Below are 22,084 nucleotides of genomic sequence, written 5' to 3' on the forward strand. Positions count from 1 at the left end.
ATTGTGGCGCGTCCAACATCGTCCATCATCCTTATATAACATCTTGAATTCCTTATACATCATCCAACATCCTTATATATATTATTTATAATCGAATATTAATACTTAATTATTATTTATTTATCTCTAAATTTATTTGACCGTTATTAGTATTTATTAATATTAAATTATTATAACACTATTTACATTTACATTTATTATTGAATTTGGAGATTTTATATAACAAATTTATTTTTTCTAAATGTTAGTTTTTTTGACTTTTGACTCCTTCTTCTTCTTATAACCCTGTTGGATCAGGTTCTCTTCATATAATCATCCCGATGATGAACCACATTGGTTGGTTCGAAATGTGTTGGCAATCAATACCTTTATGTAATGGATTCGAAAGACAAATATTTAAATAATCTATAGCACACTAGTAAACAAATGCAAGCCCACAGTCAAGTATTAAACATAGAGAATGCCTCTACAAGCTAGGAATCCAAAGGTTGCAATACCTCCACCCAAAACCACGGGTCTAGAGATCCCTGTGCCTTCACTTGAGTAATGTTTTCCACACTCTACTGTGTGCACCAAAAGTCTAATCCACGGTTTGTGGTTTCTCTTCTTCTTGCACACTTTTCCAGTGTGATGTAACGTCCTCGTGTGTTTGCTTACTATGGTGTTCCCTCCTCTATTTTTCCACAAAGTTATCATATTATGCTCATCACTCCCCTTCTTGCATTGTTTGAATGCTTCATTTCTTTGCCCTTCTTTGCTAGTTGACTTGTCCAAGAAAAATCCACAAGATAGGGTAGAGGGGTATCGACTTGTCCTCCATTGAGGAATCCTATACACCTCCTATATCTTGCTATTAATTCTAGTTAGTTTCATTAAAAGACATACTAGTTATGTTGAAATGTGGCAACAAGAATATTGCAATTTAATTTGTCCTTGAATTAAATTGTGAATTAAAATCGAATTTAGTCTTAACAACTATTTGGAAATAATTGATTAATTCATTTTGAATTAATTAGTTGGAGAAATTCAAGTTAGGATTCTTTTTTAAGTCATGCAAGAGTTATCCCTTAAATTAAGGAGATAATATTGTGTTATATTTGAGTTGTAATTAGCTAACTTAGTTTACTGAGTTAAGTCCAGTTAAATTAGTTCCAAACTGTTTGAGGAACTAATAGAGAGTTATCAGTCAGTTGATGCATGCATGTAGTCAACTAGTGCTACTCTAGTTAACTGAAGATTTGTTATATACCTAGGGGGGATAATATGGGGTACCAAGGGAGGTACCCAAGGTAATAATGTAATAATGGGATGGGCCATAGTAATAAATAAGGTGGTTAACCCATGTCATGTAAGGGACCACAAGTAGTTAATAATAATATAATGGGCCCATGGTATTAGTTGATGGTATGAGGGAACCATGGTAATGACCCATGGTATTGTATGTATGAGGCCTATATAGAGGCTAGAGACTCCACATGGGAGAGTGTGAAGGATTATTGTATGAACAGGCATATGGCTTGTGGAGTGTTCTCCTTCCTTAAGGAGTGAATGTATGGTGTTTCCCTACCTTAAGGGTGTTGATCAATAAAGAACCATTTCTATATATTTCTATCTTGTTATTCTTGGGTTATTTCTATTCTCATATATTTTTTGGATCAGATCTACAACTTTATTGATATATTGTGATAACAAGAGTGGGATCCATATGGCAAAGAATCTCGTGTTTCATGAAAATTCCAAGCACATAGAGATATGATATCATTACATTCGAGACATGGTGTAGAGAGGAACCGTTAGACTCCATCACATATCGATAGATGAGTATATTGTAGATATTCTCACTGATTTGTTGTCGAAAAGGAAGTTCTTGGTCTTCAAATAGAATCTTGGATTGATGGTTGTGACCTCTCTTGATAAGGGGCATCACTAATCAAGGACATTGAGCTAACTCTTCCCCTCTATCAAAGCTCCCGAGGTGAGGAATTGAGATGTAAGGCTCCTGGGGTTGAGGGATCTCTAGACAATAGGATATCACCCCCTATCTGTCACCCATAGAGTGGAAGATGTTTCTCCCCTATCTTTGTCTAGTATAGTACACCCCAAATTTCATCATATCCACAACTATGCGATTGTAACTACTTATCTAGCCAACAGGTTGAGAGGGCTTGGGGGTATGTGATCCTTACCTTTGGTAAATCGAGTATCTCACCCAAGTTTGATTATGATGAAAGGTGTTCTACCACATGACTCTTGAGGGTCATTGTTGGGAAGGTTAGGAAGCAATAGGATGGATGAGATATTGCATCTTGCCTATTGCTCGACATAGGGTGGAAGACGATGACATGAGGTGAGAGTGCCATGTATGACATTCCTAAATGTTTTGAGATGGTGGTAGTTGATGTTCCCAAAGATTCTTCTTCTTTAGATTTGAAAATTATTTAGCAGATAGATTTGAGCAGTGTTTGGACGTGATATTATGATAGGATATCTATGATGATTACAAGATGTAGTTAGAGTTTATTCCTAGATGAGAGGGAGTGTTAATTTGATAGCTCAGTGACAAATTCCAATCATGGGACTAGATTCATCTTTTTGAGAAGACCAATTTGGACTTTTGAAGCACTTAATTTGGACAAGGGAAAGTGTATTTCTGAATTCAAGCCCACAATGTCACATTTTATTAGGTCGGCCCTAAAGAAAATTGGTCACCCTTGAAAGCCTATAAATATAAGTCAAGTAACCCTTATTTGGAGACCATTATCAAGCATCTTCTTATCTCTTTGTTGGATTGGTTCGCACAAGTATAAGGTTTGGTTCGCTGATTTTGGTTTGTACATGTCCTAAATTACAGGGTTTGAAGCTCACACATGTGATTAGGGTTTTTAGTTTCTAGCAGGAGGGTTGACACAGGCAATTTTCAGTCATAACCACAGGCACGCTGGCTCATTTGTGTTGTTGGAGCATCTCAACCACACACATAAATATTCCTCCATGCGGTTGGGATCTAGGGTTTCAGTTTGATAGTTGACTACAGTTGATTGCAAATTGGGAAAGCTAACTCTGATCAATATTGTTGTTGGGATCATATTTCTGATATTGTTTGGTTGATATTGTTGGATATTTTTGTATGGGCTCATTATACTCTCTGTTGAACATTTTATGGAAATCTAATAGAAGAAGAATTACAAATGGTTTTCCTCCTTCTACGGTTTTTCCCTATTCATTGACCAAAATTAGTGTCTCTTGTTGATGTGTTGATTGTATCCTATTGTCATTGTATTATTGTTTTATCTTTTGTTACTACTGGTTGATGAAAATTATTATTTGTTATTGAAATATTGCTAATTGAAGAATTGAATTGGGCTAAAGTAATTGAAACAACATAGAGCAATGTAAAATTAACAAATTTCATATATAATAGATGCATACTGATTCTTAAAACCTCCTAGCCATGTTTACCACCCAATTGTAGAGAGAAAATTTAAAATTAATTATGATTCCCTATACTTAGATTCATCATTTTAGAGTTGGGCGTTCAAGTACATACATATTTAAGAGCTTATCTTATTTTGGTTCTATCTTATATTGGACCATTAAGAATGGTACAATGTGTGAGGAAGGTTTGAAAATTTTAATTTCAATCTTTAGTAAACTTAAGCCTATTATTTTAAACAAAAGATCACTGCTTCATCCCCATGTGTCGCCAATTGCTGCGACCATGTAAAGTTTGGTTCAATCACTTTTATTTTATTTTGATTGCTCTATTTTGCAAGGGTTTCACTTTTTTTTCGATTTTCATTTTCATTGCTCCATTACGTCTGATTTATCGCTAACTCTCTTCTGAATCCTAAGTAGTAAAGGAAAACTCTGTATTACATAAAAACATAGTCTTCTACAATGACACAGTATGAGTATTTTTCTCAAAAATTTCCAACCCTTGGAGCATTACATCTCTTGTCATATATAGAGTTTCATTACAAGCTTGGATTCCTTCCTCCATCAAGAGGGGAATTCGAATTTCTCTAGACCTGACACCTACTGATCTTTAAACAAACTATTAATTACAACTGATTGTAAACTGACAGTCCTAGAGACCTAATTTGACTAGGAGTATAACTCCTTATTTATGCTAGCAACAACCTTAACTATGAAAATAAACTTGTTATTTGACATCTGTCCCTCTTCATATTTGGCTTAAGTGATGACTTTAAAATTCATGTTGGCCTTTGATTTCTTGTTCTTTGACTGTCCCTAGATACTAGGAAAACTGCCCCTGTATTTTCTGTTTTTGTCTCCAAAGTGGTTCCTTAAATTCTGCTAACCATATTATCCCCTTTAATGACATGTGATGCCTTGAATTTATCCAAAGTTCATGGTGATATACTCATGCTAAGACAAACCCCTTAGATGCTGCCTGAAGCATGACAATCTGTTTGAGCTACGAAATGACTGTTGTTTTCATAGCGCAGAGTTTGGAGTTATTATATCCTTCTCATTCTTTGAATTTTCCTTCGCTTTATATTCAAAACTTCTGAGGTGGCCCTTTTGTGTCTTCTACAACAACATTATTTCATAATGGTTCCCCTTTTCATTTCAAAATTCATTCAAAATAAACAAAACTAGCAGCTTCAACAGTTTCGTAGCATGCTACGAAACTGCTGTGTGAATCAAGAACACAGTTTTTTTGTCATTTTTTGGGATTTTTTTATGGCTTCTCCACATGCTAATAGGCCAAACAAAACTGACATTGTCCATCCAAAAATAATCTTCAATCTTCAAAAAGTAAGTTTCGCAACAAAATTGTGTCAAAATTTCTTCACTTACTATCAGGTTCATTTATGTTGAGACTTTTCTTCTGGTTCATTCAGTTGAATCTTCAAATATTCAATTTGTCTTTTCATCATTCGGATTTTAGTTCTTAATTTTTCATTGACCCTTCTAACATATCTTGCCTCCTTTATTGCAAGGACGGTCCAAACGAAATATTGAGCATGACTACCCACTACTTCATATCTTGGAGCTTTTCCATCTTCCCAACTGGCTTTTACTCTTTTGAATTTTGCTATTTCAACTACATGTCTCCTTGCCCTTTCCTTAAGTTGGGCAATCTCAAGATTGGTAGACACCAATTTATTTTTTACCTCCTCCAAGCTACATTCTTCCTCATGAGTGATAACTGCCTTTCCTCTGTCATCTTTGTGCATTAGTGAATATTGTATTGATGGAACTACAGCTTCTTCAAGGAATTCTGCTACCTCCCCTGTCTCACTTGCTTTTGGATCTGCCTCTTGTAACCTTCTTAAATGTCTAGTCACAGGTCTTCTTGGCTTGAACACAAATTCTGAGACCTGGTCATCAAGTTGAAGCTTTTTAGAAGATTTAACTCTTTTTGTTTTGTTCTTACCTGCTTCAAGTAGATTTTCTTGGACCAGAGGAGTCTCTTCTATGTCGATAGCCTGGAAGAGATCATTCAAAATTCCCTTTGAAGTTGGGTTTTCATCAGCAATCACATTCTTCCCCTTTTCCTTGGCTAACTGACTTCTTGTTACTCTTCTTTGGACAGTTTTATCAACAGACTGCTCTTGTACCACCTCATTGGTCTAAACCTTCTTCCTCTGTGACTGTTGAGGAGTGCCTTGAACTACTAGTGGTGTCATAAGCTCCTTCACCTGCTTTCTGGCTTTCAATTTCACAAATATCCTTGATCTTGTTTCCTCTTGATGAATTACTGCTGGTGAAGAAATCTCCTTAGCCTTAGGACTAAGTGTTGTTTTAGTTTTAAAGCCTGTCATAAACAAGAAAGTAGACCATTCTCTTCCAATCTTCTGAAGCTCATGTCAAACAATCAACTTGATCAACCCATGATGGAACAGGGAGGTCTCACAAGCTTCTTTCTTCAATTGAACCTTATCAGACATTTTTCCTAAGCTACGAAACAGATAAAAAGGTAAATCAAGAGATATTTTTCCAGTGAAATGTAAGAGGAGCTTAAAATGGTAAGAGTACACCTTATGGTATCTCCCCTCACAGGTAAAATATCTTTGGATGCATGTCAGCAAGTTGGCATATGAATCTTTTACATAGCTTCTGGGAACTAATTTGGTTAAGTTCGAACCTATGAATTCTGGCTTCAAAAATTCTTGGCAGGGTGCCATTTCAAATTTAAAATTCTTGAACCATCTTTCTTGGCCGCTGGGTATCTCTGTGACTGTAGATATAACCTCAAGAGAAATTGGTATTTCTAGCACTTCGACTCTTGAATTCAAACCGGTGAAATTGAAGGCAAAGTCTTTGGTTACTTGAACGTGACCACCCTAAAGTTTTTCACAGAATCTCCAACAGCCCACCTGTTTGAATGCATGTTCAACCTCTCTGTTTCTCATGAGCACATATAAACCTTCAGGCTCAGCTCTAAGACACCGGCCTGATCTATGATTTTTCCTTTCCTTAGACATGTATATGAAACCCTTGCAAGGAAACTTGAAGATAAACATGCACTGTGTTTTTTTGAACACTGCCTCACTTGAGCTTTCAAAAAGTTCTGGTGAATGTTGTCCCTAAGCTTTCCAATTGTCTTTTTATGCATGAAAGGAAAACAAGAAATACCAAGACTAACTCACCTCACCTTACTTTTTTGAAATTTGAAAAGAGTGCGAACAAGACCCCTAATGAATCTAATGATGAGAATGAATGGCTACATGTGATAAGCAAGGTTCATGGATTGACACATGGTGATGAAACATTAATGGATTTTGATGGATTAGATAGCTAGACAAGATCTGGCATGAATCCTCGATTTCGTAGCACAACCAGTGCAAATTATGGGTTTTCACTACGAAATCTCCTAATTATGAATCCCTATTTTCATAGCGCACATAGTGTTATGTTATGAGTTTGCGCTACAAAAACTCCTAGTTAATTTCATAGTGCATGCCAACTTTAAAACAATCTTGACACATGACACCTATGAGCCAATGTGGGACTAATGATAGTTAAAACAAGATTGTTGACCTCATTTGACAATGGGAACAAGACTCTACTCTATGTTTTAGACTCCTTAAACAAAAACAATCGAAATGACTTGACCAAGACTGACTTACAACTTTGGAACCATACAAGTTGTCCAATTTTTTATTTTTATTTTATAGTGATAACACATTACTTTAGGTAGAATCAGGGGCAAAGCATATAGGAGTACATCACATAATTTAGAAAGATGGCCAAAATATCAAGTATCTCACCAAATAACCCAAATGTACCCCTCAAGTATGTGTATCCATCTATGGCATACCTTGGATAACATTTATACCTTGTAAATAATTGTAATTATTTTAAAATGGTTGAGAGAGGGACACAAATTCCATTGCTTGAGGAAGGAGGTTTCTTAAGGAAATAGTTTTTTTTAAATATTAGTCTTGGTTGACTAAAAATAATTAAATGTGTTGACTGTGTATTAAATTTAACTAAATAAATAGGGACAAGTTTAGGTGTCCTTCAACTCCCACCACAAGAAATAAAAGGACAAAATTAAAGATAGGCATCGGTTGTGTTGTCAGGACAAGGACCATTGTGTAACTCTCTCTCTCTCTCTCTTGGTTGACTAAAAAGAATTAAATTTGTTGACTATCTATTAAATTTAACTAAATAAATAGGGACAAGTCGAGGTGTCCTTCAACTCCCACCACAAGAAAGAAAAAGATAGGATCTCTCTCTCTCTCTCTCTCAATCACTCCTTGTTGTGTTGTCAGGACAAGGACCATTGTGTAATTCACTCTCTCTCTCTCGATCTCTCCTTGTTGTGTTGTCAGGACAAGGACCATTGTGTAACTCTCTCTCTCTCTCTCTCTCTCTCTCTCTCTCTCTCTCTTGTTGTGTTGTCAGGACAAGGACCATTGTGTAACTCTCTCTCTCTCTCTCTCTCTCTCGTTGTGTTGTCAAGACAAGGACCATTGTGTAACTCTCTCTCTCTCTCTCGTTGTGTTGTCAGGACAAGGACCATTGTGTAACTCTCTCTCTCTCTCTCTCCCCTTGTTGTGTTTTTAGGACAAGGACCATTGTGTATCTCTCTCTCTCTCTCTCTCTCTCTCTCTCTCTCTCTCTCTCTCTCTCTCTCTCTCTCTCTCTCCCTCGGACCATTGTCTCTCTCTCTCTCTCTCTCTCTCTCTCCTCTCTCTCTCCTCGGACCATTGTCTCTCTCTCTCTCTCTCTCTCTCTCTCTCTCTCTCTCTCTCTCTCTCTCTCTCTCTCTCTCTCTCAACCAATGGAAGCTTGTGGATTGATGAACCTGTTGGAATGGGAAGAATCACTTAGGTGCTCGTGAGGGTTGATGAATCACTGAGGAACCACTTAGAGAAGTGATTTATTTACCCATTAACAACTTAACCACTGAACAACCTTACTTATAGTGGATTCTCTCTCCTGAAAGTGAGTTGGATTTCTCTGTATTATGAAATGTTGGAATGTTTGTGAATATTCTTAAACAATGTGAGTTATAATGAGATTAGATGGAAGATGAAGGCAGCATGGCCATGAGACATCCATTTCAACTATTTTGAGTGGTTGAAAGCACTCATAAGCACCTTACCTCAAGCTTTGTAATCTGGCTTGGGGGTGACAACTGTAAGTGAGAATTGGTTGCATCTCATCTATGGTTGGGTGGAGAGTTGTTGTCCCTAACAACTTAACCACTGAAGAACCTTAATTATAGTGGATTCTCTCTCTTGAAAGTGAGTTGGATTTCTATGTATTATAAAATGTTGGCATGTTTGTGAATATTCTTGAACAATGTGAGTTATAATGAGCTTAACTGGCAGATGAAGGCAACATGGCCATGAGACATCCATTTCAATTATTTTGAGTGGTTGAAAGCACTCATAAGCACCTTACATCAAGCTTTGGAATCTCGCTCGGGGGTGAAAACTGTAAGTGAGAATTGGTTACATCTCGTCTATGGTTGGGTGGAGAGTTGTTGTCCCTAACTCAATTTCCTAACTCTAGTTTTGATTCAAGATAAGTGTTTGTAAATTCATAACTTGTTATTGAGTTCATGTTGAGTTTTAAACAAGTGTTGTATTCATTTTATGAATGGTTCATGGTTCGCTATGATTGGAATGGTGAAATTACGATGTGTGTGCACTATTGTTGTGGTGTTGTACTAATGTTCTTTATGCAGGAAACACACACATATAACCATATGTGTGAGTGTTTTATGCAATGAGTAACACCATTGTACGCAATAACTATGTGGTTTATGACTGAGGTTTGAATTGGCCTAAATTTGATGGCTATAGGCCTGTAATATCATTAGTTTTGAGCCCAGATGCATGGGTTGTTTCTGTAATTTGAACTAAGAAGGAGACTTCCTATTTTGTGTGGAATACCAATCTCCTTGTATCCTTCTTTGATATTGTATGCCTTATGGTGGTTTTTATAAGTTTTTTTATGCTTATTTTCCCTCAAAAGAGACCGATAGATCTCTGGGATAAGATCGATTAGTTTCCTATAAAAGATTGACGATCAAAGGGACCGCAGACCTCTAAGAGTCTCAATGGACAAGTCCTTGGACTACATTTTACATTACAACTATCGAAAACATAGGAAGAGTAATATTGTGGTAAGATCAACAGGTATAGCACCAATGTGTGCCTCATACAACCTTAATGGCGATGGTTGAGTCATAGTGTAAATCCAAGCGATTACAAAACCACCGCAACCGAGCCATAGTGGAGTTACTTCGTGAATGGCATATAATTTGGTTCAGGTGAAAAACCTAAGATTATAACCTTGGAATTCCTAATTTCCCACTCCATAACTTTATTATTGACCGAATTCTCGATGATAATTAACTTTATTATTGACCGAATTCTCGATGATAAAACCCTGAGCTCATATTCTGATATGAAGAAATCCCCATCGAATGTCGTGCCCAAACTCTGTCATATGTTGGAAATCCTAATGGTAGACCTTTGCACATTAATAGTGGTAGGAGAGTTGGGATGACATGTGCTAGAGGCCTCAACCCTGAAGGCTCAAAAGGGAGAAATTGATGGGGAAAGACTGAGATGATAAGGATCGGGGTCACGTGGAAGGCCACAATTGTGTAGGAGGTTGGAAGAATGGGGTCCACGTTGAGTGCATAAGGAAGGAGGAACATAGGGTGACGTTTCTTGGGGTTATAATTCTAGGATTTCAAAGAGAAGGCACACAAAGGGAGCGTTGGGGTGACTAAGTGTTGGGAAATTTTGGTATGCAGTGGGAATTGTGAACCAATCAAGAAGCACTTGCAGTGCAAAGGACTAGACCCATTGGGATGCATAAGCCAGAGGTTGGCCCTTGGTAGTTCAAAGATGAGGCAAATTTTGAAAGGAGTGGGGTGACTCAACACCGGGACATGGTGGTATACCTGTGATCCTGGCTATCCTCTTATTGGCGCGGTGCAGACCCATCAGATCGGTCAGCTTGGAAGGCCATCCCCAAAGCAACTCGAGAAAGTGTAAAGTGAAAAGGTTCACGGTAATTGACTCAAGTGATAATATTATTACCGTAAATTGATTTTCTATTAAATAAAAATATATATGTTTATATATTTAAATGTGTTGGAAGTGAACGGACAGTGGGGAGTAAACACACACATACACACACTCACATTTAAATGTGAGGACCCACACCATGAATGAGTCGACAACTAATGCACTAATTCCAAATGGCATTAGGAGGTTGGCTGGGATGGACACGTGGGTGCCACATGGTAGGGTGATGATGTGTCATTGTTTTGTTTGCTCAATTTCAAATGGTCACATCTCTCGGTCCAAAGGCTAGATTGAGACAAAATTTATATCACTAGAATTGTCTCAATGAGATGAACACAATGAATATGTCTAATTAGGATTTTGAATATGTTGAAAAAGATAAAAATAGTTAGACCCCATTTCCTTAATGACGCCTTGGATCTTGGGTTAGCATAGTAACCATCTCTTTCTAACCTGATCTATGGTGGATTAGGAGCGGTTGTGTTACAGTTTGGTGTCATAGCATGCAAGTTCAAAACTTGGATTGGATGGGTTCTATCATTTAAAAGTGATGGCATGGTTCCTATCAAGGTGTTCATACTATTTTTTATAAAATTGATAAAACAAGTTTAGGTGTTAAAAGTCAGTCTGTGATTGGATAATTGTATGCATGGTTGACATGCTTACCTCATGATCAAGTTATGTAGCATGGTATCAATGCCTAGACCAATGGATTTAGGGAGGAGCTTAATTGTGAGTGTAATAATTGAATATGAGCATGATGGCATCTTACTCATAGCATTTGATATGTATTCAACATTAAGTGAAATGATGTTTGACATGTTATTTTCATAGATTCCTTGGTAATGCATGAGCTAGCTAACTTGCACCTTGAAGGTATGGAAAACTAGTGGTCGTGACCTTGGAGATTTTGAATTTTATTTAGTTTGCAGAACTTCCTAAATGGAAATAAGTATGGTCATTTGCAGTACACCATCACTACTAGTTGGGTAATGTGATCTTGCAACTTGGAATGGTTGTATGTGAATGTCCCTATGATATGACAGGTGTGGGGGAAATCCCTATGCTACTATAGCTTGGATAGCATTGCTTGTTTCTAATTGAATGTAAGTTAATAAAGAATGACAACAATTAATGTTAACAATGTAATTAATTATTTGAGTAAATGTAGTTTTACTGTTCAGCCAATTGTGTAACTATAGGGAGTTATTTCCCGAGAGGCTTGATGTAACTTGGAGAACCACTTGTTGCATTTGAACCCATTAACATTTAAATAAGGAATAAATTTACAAGAAAGAAATTGAATGACACAACAAGAATGCACAAAGTATTTACATGGTAAAACCTTAACAATGTGTCAAGGAAACCTCAATAGGGAAAGGGATTTGAATTCTTATTGCTCCAAAGTCAATAGTGACTCTCCAAGTTACATCAAGCCTCTCAAGCAATCACCATTTTAATACAAACGTTGTGTTACGTAACTCCCTATAGTTACACAATTGCCTGAATAGTAAAACTAAATTTACTCAGATAATGACATTGTTAACATTAATTGTTTTCATTCTTTAACAATCTCCACCTTGACTACAATTTTCCTAATCCCTTTCCCATTCCCATTCATCATCTCTTCTACAAGCCAAGAGAAGCCAAACATCATCACAACTTCTTTACCAAAACCGGCTTTATGAACATGTCTGCACGATTCTCCTATGTATTGACCTTATTGAGAGCTACTTTGCTGCCATTAATCACCTCTTAAAAAATGGTACCTTACATCAATGTGATTAGTCTTACTATGATAAGTGTAGAGCCTCATGAATTCTTCATCTTAACACTCTTCTTCACTCATTTTCCTTCTCCTTGACCATTTATTTTAACTTGATAGGCATCAAATTGCAGGTTTTTGACATAGGTAAGGTAGTAATTATCCTATTTTTCATATTTCCTAAATGTTCCTTATTATTAAGTTAAAATTTTCATTGGCTACCGGATTCATGCAATTCTGCAGCTAACATTCGTTTCTGCAGCCAACTCCATTGCTGAATAGAGTCTGAGGCATCACTCAAGGAAAGAGAGATATGGGCAGAAAGAGGTTGATCCCATCAATGATCGCCTCCTATTCATCTGAACCAAATCGTTAGAAGAAAGCTTGAATCGTGTGGTCAAAGGAAAAAGTCAACACGTAGCTGGAGCAAGCGAGTGAGAGTCCGAGATGAAAACGCCTCACGATTTGCTTTTTCAAATAGAAAATCGTGAGTGAATCGTTATCTATTTCTTAGTTTGATAGTTAAATTAGAACTGTGTTAGCCGAAAGTAGGCATGAAAGCCTCAAACATTTATTAAATGGATTTTATAAATATCATAAGGCAGGACAAAATAGGGGATGACGTGAATGAATATTTGGTGACTGTAATCATTTTAAAACTTTATGTTTTTATTTAATGGAAGCGCCTTTGAAGACTTGATGCACAGTTAATTGTTCGTTGAAGCTTGAGACCGCCTGTTTGTGGAGGGCCCTTGCAAATAGTGAGGGTTTTTAACTTATAGATTTCCCTTTTTGTTATTATTTGCTGTAGTATTTTTGCATATGTTCATTTCATAATTCTTAGTCTGATTTTAGATTGGATAGCAGCAATGATATTTCTTTTGATTAGAAAAGCAGTAGCGAAGTTCTCTATTAGTTGTTTTTGGATCATCAAATAGAAATATTAATCATAGCCATTTATAATTTTGATCTTCTTATGGTAGTTTTACAGTTCTCTTTTATAGTTTTTGAAGCTAATTTAAATCATCAAAATACCAATGACTTCCTTGTGATGTCTTTGGAATTTCATTAAAATCATTTCAACTTCATAGCATAGGATGTTTCTCTTTATAGATTTGGGTATATAGATTTCTTTTAGCTTTATGATCAGAGCATTTGTATTCAAAAATTTTTCTTAGTTTAAATTCAGAAGAAGAGTGGTTTGTTTGCAAGTTACTTTCTTGAACTTTCAATTTTGAAGCAAGAGTGAGTTAATATAGTTTCCATTCAGCAAGTAAGAGTTAATTTATTTTCATTTAACAAGTGTGAGTCAAATTAGTTTTCATTCTTCAAGTGTGAGTTAATATAGTTTTCATGTTTCAAGTGTGAGTTCTTTATGGTTTCATTTTTCAAGTAAGAAATATAGCTTTAAATTCACAATCTTTTTATTTTAGTTAGATATAAATATTTTGAAATAGGAATACAAAACTTAAAAACACATTTCCAATAACTCAATGAATTAATAAATCCAACTTAATAAATAGCCTTCTATCATATATTGTGCACTTGCACTTCCAAACAATAAGCTAGATTTGTAGCCAAATAAATAACACTATAATTGTCACATAATGCATTCACTTTCTCTTGTGTCCTTCCAATCTCATCAAGTAGACCTTTCAACCAAATTGCCTCTTTATAGGCATCTAAAGCAGTTATATACTCTGCTTTAGTAGTAGACAAAGCAACTATTTCTTGAAGCTTTGACATCTAGCTAATTTCTCCACTTGCAAGAGTAAATACATATCCTATAGTAGATCTCCTCTTGTCCAAATCACCTACATAATCAACATCCACATATCTACAAATTAAACCTTCACTACCATTAAAGATGATACAATGGTCACTTGTGCCTCTCAAATACCAAAGCACCCATTGTTGGGTTGTGTTATATTCTTTCCATGACTAACCTACGTAGTGAACTGGGGGGTTAGAGGGGGGGCGGAGCCCCCCTTTAGTTGTGCCGATTGTGTAGTGGGGGGGTCACAGGGGGGGTGGCAGCCCCCCATGTCTGGGGGATTTGAGGAGGGCGGGTAGCCCCCCTTTATAGGGTTCGGGGCAGCGCTTGCCCCGAGAAATTTTTTTTTGGACCTTATATTAGGTTGGGCGAACCTACCTATGGTTTTCCATCCACGGTTTTGGACGTGATGGTTTTCAGTCCATGGTATTGGATGCTTCGGCATGTATAAATATATATTGTAACATTGAAAGGAATATAATGAAAAATCAATCTGGTAGTCCCGTTTTTGGGATCCAAGGGAAAATCTCTGTGTATATGTGTTTTATGTGTTATGCTCTTGCATTATTTATTTTCTATGTTTTAGAATTCATATGCAGGTAATTTCTGTACGAGGTTCAAACCTACATTTGGTATCAGAGTTGTTTTGGCTTCAATGGGATGCCTTTGTTGCTGAGGGGTTTTGCTCGGGCCTGTGGTAGACCCTGTTCAGTGGGAGATCTACGGGATTGATTCTAGTGGTGAAAGAAGATGGCGAGCAGTGGAAAGATAGAGATTGAGAAATTTAATGGTCAAAGTTTTGAGTTGTGGAAACTCAAGATGGAGGATTTGTTGGTGGATAAAGATCAGTGGATCGCAGTAGATCTGTGTACTAAACCAACGGGAGTGTTGATGAAGAATGAAAGAATTTGGATCAGAAGGCAAAGAGCACAATACGATTGTGTGTCTCAAATTCAGTATTGTTGAATGTACCAGGGGAAGCTATGGCGAAGGCTTTGTGGTAAGAGTTAGGGACTCGGTGACAGAGCGTCTGAACGAATTTAATACTATGGTAAGTCAATTAGTGTCTACTGATATTAAAATTTCAGATGAAGATAATTGCATCAGTTTATTGTGTTCTCTACCAGATTCATGGGATAGTCTGGTTATTGCAATAGGTAGCAATGAAACTGCCTTGCAGTTTGATGAAATAGTCTCATCCTTGTTGACGAAGGAGATGAGACGAAAAAGTATGGAGAGCCAAAATGGTGATGCCTTGTCTGTACGAGGACGGTCCCAGAACAGAAACAAAAATAAGTCATCAGGTGGGAGATCTAAATCTCCAAGAAAACTTGTAAAAGTGGTGTGCTAGAAATGTGGAAAGGAAGGGCAATACAAAAGGGACTGTAAATCTAAAGCTCCTGACAAAGGAAAGGGATCTGATAATTCTCCTTCTGCAAAGGCGAAAACCACCTCAGATGAAGGTGGGGATGTGTACTTGGCTTCTTCAAGTACACATGTAGATCATGAGGCATGGTTGATTGACTTAGGTGCATCCTTTCACTTCACTCCCCATAGAGAGTGGTTCTGCGAGTATGAGAAATACGATGGTGGTGGTGTCTTCTTAGGGGATGATAGGAAGGCTAGAATCGTTGGTCGTGGAAAAGTAAAGGTTAAGTTGCAAGGTGGAAGGGTTAGAACACTTTCAGGTGTTCTGCATATTCCTACATTGGCCAGAAATCTGATTTTTGTAAGCAAGTTAGATGATGCATGTGTAAAACAGTGTTCGAGAAGGATACTTGTAAGATGGTTTCGGAAGCACTGGTATTGATGCGGGGAATTCGGGTTGGAAATCTATATAAGCTGCAAGGTAGCACTGTTGTTGAAGGGTGCAACAGTTATGTGGTTCCTGAAAGTGGAGTAGAAAATTTAGTGGTCTCTGGAGAGAAGACCATGTTGTGGCATCAAAGGCTTGGACATATAGAAGAGAAGGGCCTTCGAATACTTCATGGTAAAGGTATGGTAGAAGTATGAGTAATAGCTGTCTGGATTTTGATTTTTGTGAAAATTTTGTATATGGGAAGCAAAATCGGGTGAGTTTCCCCTCTGGTGGTGTTGAAGCCCTGAAAATTGGGTCGACAACAAGGGGGATACCCACCCAGTCCGGACCTTGGTTGGCAGCTCCTTATCTGTTTGGTATAGCGGGTCCGACTAGGGATAATGGGACCAGTTTCCCAATCTAAGGGTGTGTGTGTGCAGAATTGGATGTTGTTGATCTAAGAATACTTAAAGCTAATCTAATTCAAACTTTTAAACTAACTTTACGCTATTGTAATCTAATGAAAAACAACACATATAATCTATGCTAACCAGGGGTGTATTTCTTCTATTATGCGATCTAAAGAGATTTCAAACAATAACTGGTAATAAAGATCATTCAACTATCATAAGAATAGAAATCAATTAAGATGAACTACTTTGCATAAAAAGTTAGGCAAAACAGTTGTGAACAGCATATCGCATAATAAGTTATTCATATATCAGACATAAACAAATGGCTCCACCGTACAAAAGAGCCAAATGGTAACTCACACATTCATGCAATAACATATAAACAATTAAAATTGTATATCACTTTAAGAATATAAGCAGAAATGGTCAAGAGATAAAAGTACCATTTATGACTGATCCTACTCATAAGCTTCAAGCAACAATGATTTATCTCTCCTTGCTCTAACATCTACTAAGAGTACAGAAGTGCAACATCAGTAGCAGATATCAAATGCAAACATTAATAAACCTTGATCCATCCATTCATCAAAGACCCCCTCCGAGGGTGCAAAAGTGCATGTTCTGAGGACAAGTTTTTTGACAAATTTCTGGACCCTTCTCCAAATGCATGAGAAGGGTTTAAATACTGCTAACTAATTAACTTAATTACATAAATTTAGGATACGGTTTAAATGACTGCCCTTCTTCTAAAGCAAAACTATTTCTAGAAACTGAATCTAATTCCTAACTATTTCTGCATTTGCTCCTTAAATGTTGCGAGCATTCAACATTTGCCTGGGAAGAGCTGGCTGGTTGCCTTCTGCTTTTGTTTGAGTTATGCAAACAGAAATGGCAAGCGCTGGCACCACTTTTTAGTACACTAGAAGATATTTTTGAGAATTATCTTCTGGTTGGGCGAATTTACTGCGTATATACTTGGCAACAACCCAAATTTCCCTCAAACTGCTTCTACTTTTGCTATTTCAGTTTCCGGACTTGCGAATGACTAAGAAAGTTAGGGACTTTGCTTTCTGAAAAATTTTCTTAGCGATGCACGAATAGTGCTAGGCGCTAATCATGCATCGAAAACTACCTCTGTTCTTTGATCCGGGCTTTTCTGGTGCATTTTCCTTCTTTAGCGCCTTTTTCCTTTACCGGGTAGAAGTTTCAGGATTTTTTGTAAACATGCTGCTTTTGTGAGCTTTATGACCCTGAATGTTGAATCGCCTATCGACCTCAGCATCTGTTGAGTGATACTCAGGAATCTGTGGTTCTGTTGCATGCGACATCCATTCATGAAGGCATCTCTTCTTTATTCTCCAAGCATTGACGCTTTCCCCTTTTCCTTAGATGTTTCCTGCTCATTGCTTCATATTGTTTCTTGTTTTTCATTCCTGCAGTTCACACAAAGGAAAAGAGTAATGATAATAAATACTGATACGAAAGCTCTAACCTCTATGAATGTATAAAATCATGACACCCATCGTGAACTGACTCTTCGAAAAACACAAAACTGTCCTTCACTGACACTTTGGCATATGTTCATTAATTTCCTTTAAGGCGTGTGCCTAATTTTGGTTTATAGACAGCTTTTCTTGAATGTTGAGCCGAGGAAATTTGCGATGGGCAATAGCAGCATCGTGTCATCGCATTACCTAGATGTGTCATCGCAAATTTTTTCAGATCGGATTATCGCAAATCGCAGATATCGCAGCATCGCGGATCGCATGAGTCATTAAATCATTGTGTGTTGCTTATGCGATATTGCGATATGCGACGTCGCACATCGGCCGTCGGAGATTTCTTAAGATTTTCATTTAAGAGCGCTTCTTAATGTGTGCGATGCGATGAATTTCGCGTCGCTTCTTCGCAGTTTTTATTATGCTCATAAGGGGGTGTTTTATCTTCTCCACGCGATGCGACATAATTTCAAGGAGTAGAATACAAAAAGTTTTATAAAATGTTTTTTGAATTTTTTATTAAGGGTCCCCATTTGCTTAGTGTTATTGCTAATACTAAACAAAGAGGGGGGTTGTTGGTGGCCACAACAATGGCGATTCACTTGGAAGAACCAGTTATCTCTGCTTTTCTATTGAATTTTTCTAAACTTTCAAAACAGAAAAATTTTCATAAATCTAAGCTTTGTTATGGACAGATAGAGTACATTATGCCTTATCCTATCAATGATATTTTGTTTCAACCTCTTTCTATTCTAATTGTTTGCTTCCTCAGGCTTGTTCTTGTACTTATATCAGCCACTACTTGGTCTTTTTAAAGATAAAATAAAGTCTTCTCTGTGTGCTGGCTTTAAAATATGCTCATTTGTCGTAGGTAGAGCCTCTGCTGCCAACAAGCATCCATAGCCTCGACAGGTTTACTTGTTACCCAGCAATGATCCTTTATCCTGCTTAAGGCTATCTACAACCTTCGAAGAAAAATCCACATCGACACTTTTTCCTTTTTTATTCTCAAAGAACAATGTCTTGGTTTGGTAGCCAAAATTATGACACAATCATTCACTTGATTTATACTTTTGCTGAACAAGCTGGCTCGTGATGAGACCCCTTGTCTTTTGATTGCAACAATCTTGAGTCGTTGCCCTGTTTTGGTGGACAGTATTGGCAAAGTCAGCAAGTTATAATATCTGTGATCATGATAAGCCGGCTCGTGACGAGACCTCTTATTCTTTGAGATATAGTGTTTCTCGGATTGTTCCTCTGAATGCTGCGATTTTCTTTAGCGGGGAGGAAGTCATTGTTTTTCCTTAAGAAAGCTCTGAATGACAATAATAGAGTTTGAAAACAGCAGTCTTACAGAGAAGCCTTATTTTGCTATTGATACCTTTCATTGTGCTAATATAAAACAATTCCTTCGCTAAAGGTTGCTTTCATCAAATTTTGAAGTTAAAACTAGTATCATCTCTAGGCTAAAGTTTTTAACTGTATCTGTCAATAATAAAAATCATATTTTCAAAAAAATTTGCTACTTATACAAGCGAAAGCTCAAAATTTGAAAGAGAATTGGTGTCTTTTCCGCGAATACCTGTAGTAATCACTCACAACTGGTTTTATTATGAAAGAGAAAAGAAAAACTATTCTACAAAAATAGAAGAATAATCTTCTATGGAAAATATATTTTAAGGATTTGTCCATTAACAGGCAAAGAATCCCTTCTACCTGCTAAATCCTGCAACACAAACGTTGATTGACCTATGACTTCAACAATCTGAAAAGGACCAAGCCACATCTTTTGAAATTTCGTATGTTTGCCCTTTTATTCATGAGCCTTATCCCATTTCAAAACTAAATCTCCTATCTGAAAACTTTTTCTGGTCATTATGCTTGAATCGTAAGAGGATTTTATTAGTGCTTGGTGATGAGCATGGGTTTTCTTAGCTTGTTCTCGTTGTTCTTCTAATTTAATTATTTCCATTTGTCTTAGTTGTATGGAGGAAGTAGATACTTCATCGATGTATTGTACTAAAGACAAAGAGGGGATGACTAAGTGAGTTGGAAGAACCACTTATTTCCCATAAACTAAATTAAAGGGAGAAGTGCCGATTGAAGCTTTCTTCGTTATTCTATCTTCCCATAAAGCATTTACCAAAGCTTTGTGCCAATTCTTTTGGTTCTGGTCAACTGTTCTTTTAATAATCCTGATTAGGTTTTTATTTGTTGACTCAGCTAACCCATTACCTTGCGGATAGTAGTTGGCCGAATATTTCAGCTTGAACCCTCTTTTAAGTGCAAACTCAGTCATTGCATTTCCAGAAAAGTATGATGCATTATCAAACATTAAAGCCATTGGTAATCCAAACCTAGTGATTATAAATTGACCTATGAATTCAATAATATTTTCAGAATTAGTTGTCTTGAGAGGAACTGCTTCTACCCATTTAGTAAAATAATCTGTTGCCGTGAGGATGTATCTATGCTGCTTAGAAGAGTGAGGAACGATCTCACCTATTATGTCCAAGCCCCACTGACTGAATGGTTGCTCGATGTTTACCAACTGTAGTGGCAGGGATGGCTTCTTTTGCCTTCCAGCAGTTGTTTGGCAGACTTGACATTTCCTTACGTAACAATGTGAGTCTTTGAACAACGTAGGCTAGTAATATCCTGCACGCAAGATCTTATGTGCAGTAGCATCTCCAGCATAGTGTCCGCCTGCTGGTCCTTCGTGGAGTTCCTACAAAAAAATTTCAGCTTCAGTTTTCTCAAGACATCTAAGAAGAATAGAATCATAATTCTTTCTAAAAAGAACATCATTTATGAGCTGATATTGTTTAGCTTTCAATCTCAGAGCTCTTTTCTTAGTTTGATCTAGGTGTGATGGAGCATATCCGTTCCTAAGGTAATAAATGATGTCAGCATATAATGATTCTGCATTGTTTAGGCTTACCTCATACAGTTGTACCTGTTCAGATGAATTTTCATAAATCTGCGATGCTTCGGCCAACATTTTGCATAAGCCTTGACCTCTTACAATGTTTGCTGGCTTGATCTCAAGGTCGTATTCCTGTAAAGCAGTGATCCAATTTGCTCTTTTCTCACCCACATCCTTCTGTACTAGAAGATTTCTTATCGTTGGAAATGGTACTATGACCTTAGTATGGGTTTTAAGTAAGAAAGGTCTGAAATATTTGACCGCTTTGAAAACAGCATATGCATGTTTCTCCACGTCTGAATAGTTTAGTTCAACACCTTGTAAATTCGAGCGAAAAAATGCGATTGGAACTTCCTCTTTTTCTTGATTTGCTTGAGTTAGAATCGCAGCGTATGATTTCTCTGAGGCAAATGTGTATAAGATAAAAGATTCTAAAAAATTCGGGGTTGCTAAAGATGGAGCATTAATGATAGCTTGTTTGATCAGGTTGAATGCTTCATGTTCATCTTGACCCCATTTGAAATTTGAATTCTTTTTAATCATGGTTTGTAAAGGAGGCACAATTCGTGAAAAATCTGGGACAAATCTCTTTACAAAATTGATTTGACCAAGGAAAGATTGCATGGATTTTTTATTATGAGGTAGGGATATTTCAGAAATTTCTTTGATTCTATCAGGCTCGATGTGAATACTAGATTTTGACACTATGAATCCTAGAAGTTTCCCTTCACTTAGTGCGAAAAAAGATTTCTTTGGGTTAAGTGAAATTCCATACCTTAAACATCGTTGAAAGATCTGTTTTAAGTCTCTGAGATAGTCGCTTCGTTTCTTGGAGTACACTGTTATATCATCCAAATAAATTACTACGGATTTATTGACTAAACCCTTGAATGCGATGTCCATGGCTCTCTGAAATGTAGCACCGACATTGATCAAACCAAATGGCATCTTCCGATATGCGTATGTGCCCCATTTAGTTCTGAATGTGGTTTTCAACTGATCATCGGGATGTACCAGCACTTGATTATATCCTGAAAATCCATCCAAGAAAGACATCAGTTCTGAGCCTGCTACTACCTGTAATATCTGCTCCATAGGTGGGAGAGGAAAATTGTCTTTTAGACAGGCTTTGTTGAGATTCCGAAAATCGGTGCAGATTCTAATATCTCCGTTTTTCTTTCTAACGGGTACCATATTGGAGACCCATTTAGAATATCTAACGGGGAAAATTATTCTAGCTTTTAACAACTTATTTAGCTCGATTTTTATCTGATTTTCTAAATTGGGGTGGATCTTTCTCAGTTTCTGTTGGACAGGTTTTTCGTTGTCAATCATAGGAATAGTGTGCTGAATGATAGAAGTGTCGTACGTCTTCATTTC

The 22,084-nt window shown here is 37.0% G+C and overlaps 1 pseudogene; it reads right to left on the minus strand.

The window, feature by feature from the left end:
* Positions 1 to 22,084, minus strand: part of LOC149261053 (acyl-CoA-binding domain-containing protein 4-like) — a 71,497-nt pseudogene that overhangs the window by 32,571 nt on the left and 16,842 nt on the right.

This window comes from Pinus tabuliformis, chromosome 6, assembly GCF_031772625.1.
Source record: "Pinus tabuliformis cultivar Carrire ecotype Pingquan chromosome 6, CPIR1, whole genome shotgun sequence".
Taxonomy (NCBI): Eukaryota; Viridiplantae; Streptophyta; class Pinopsida; order Pinales; family Pinaceae; genus Pinus; species Pinus tabuliformis.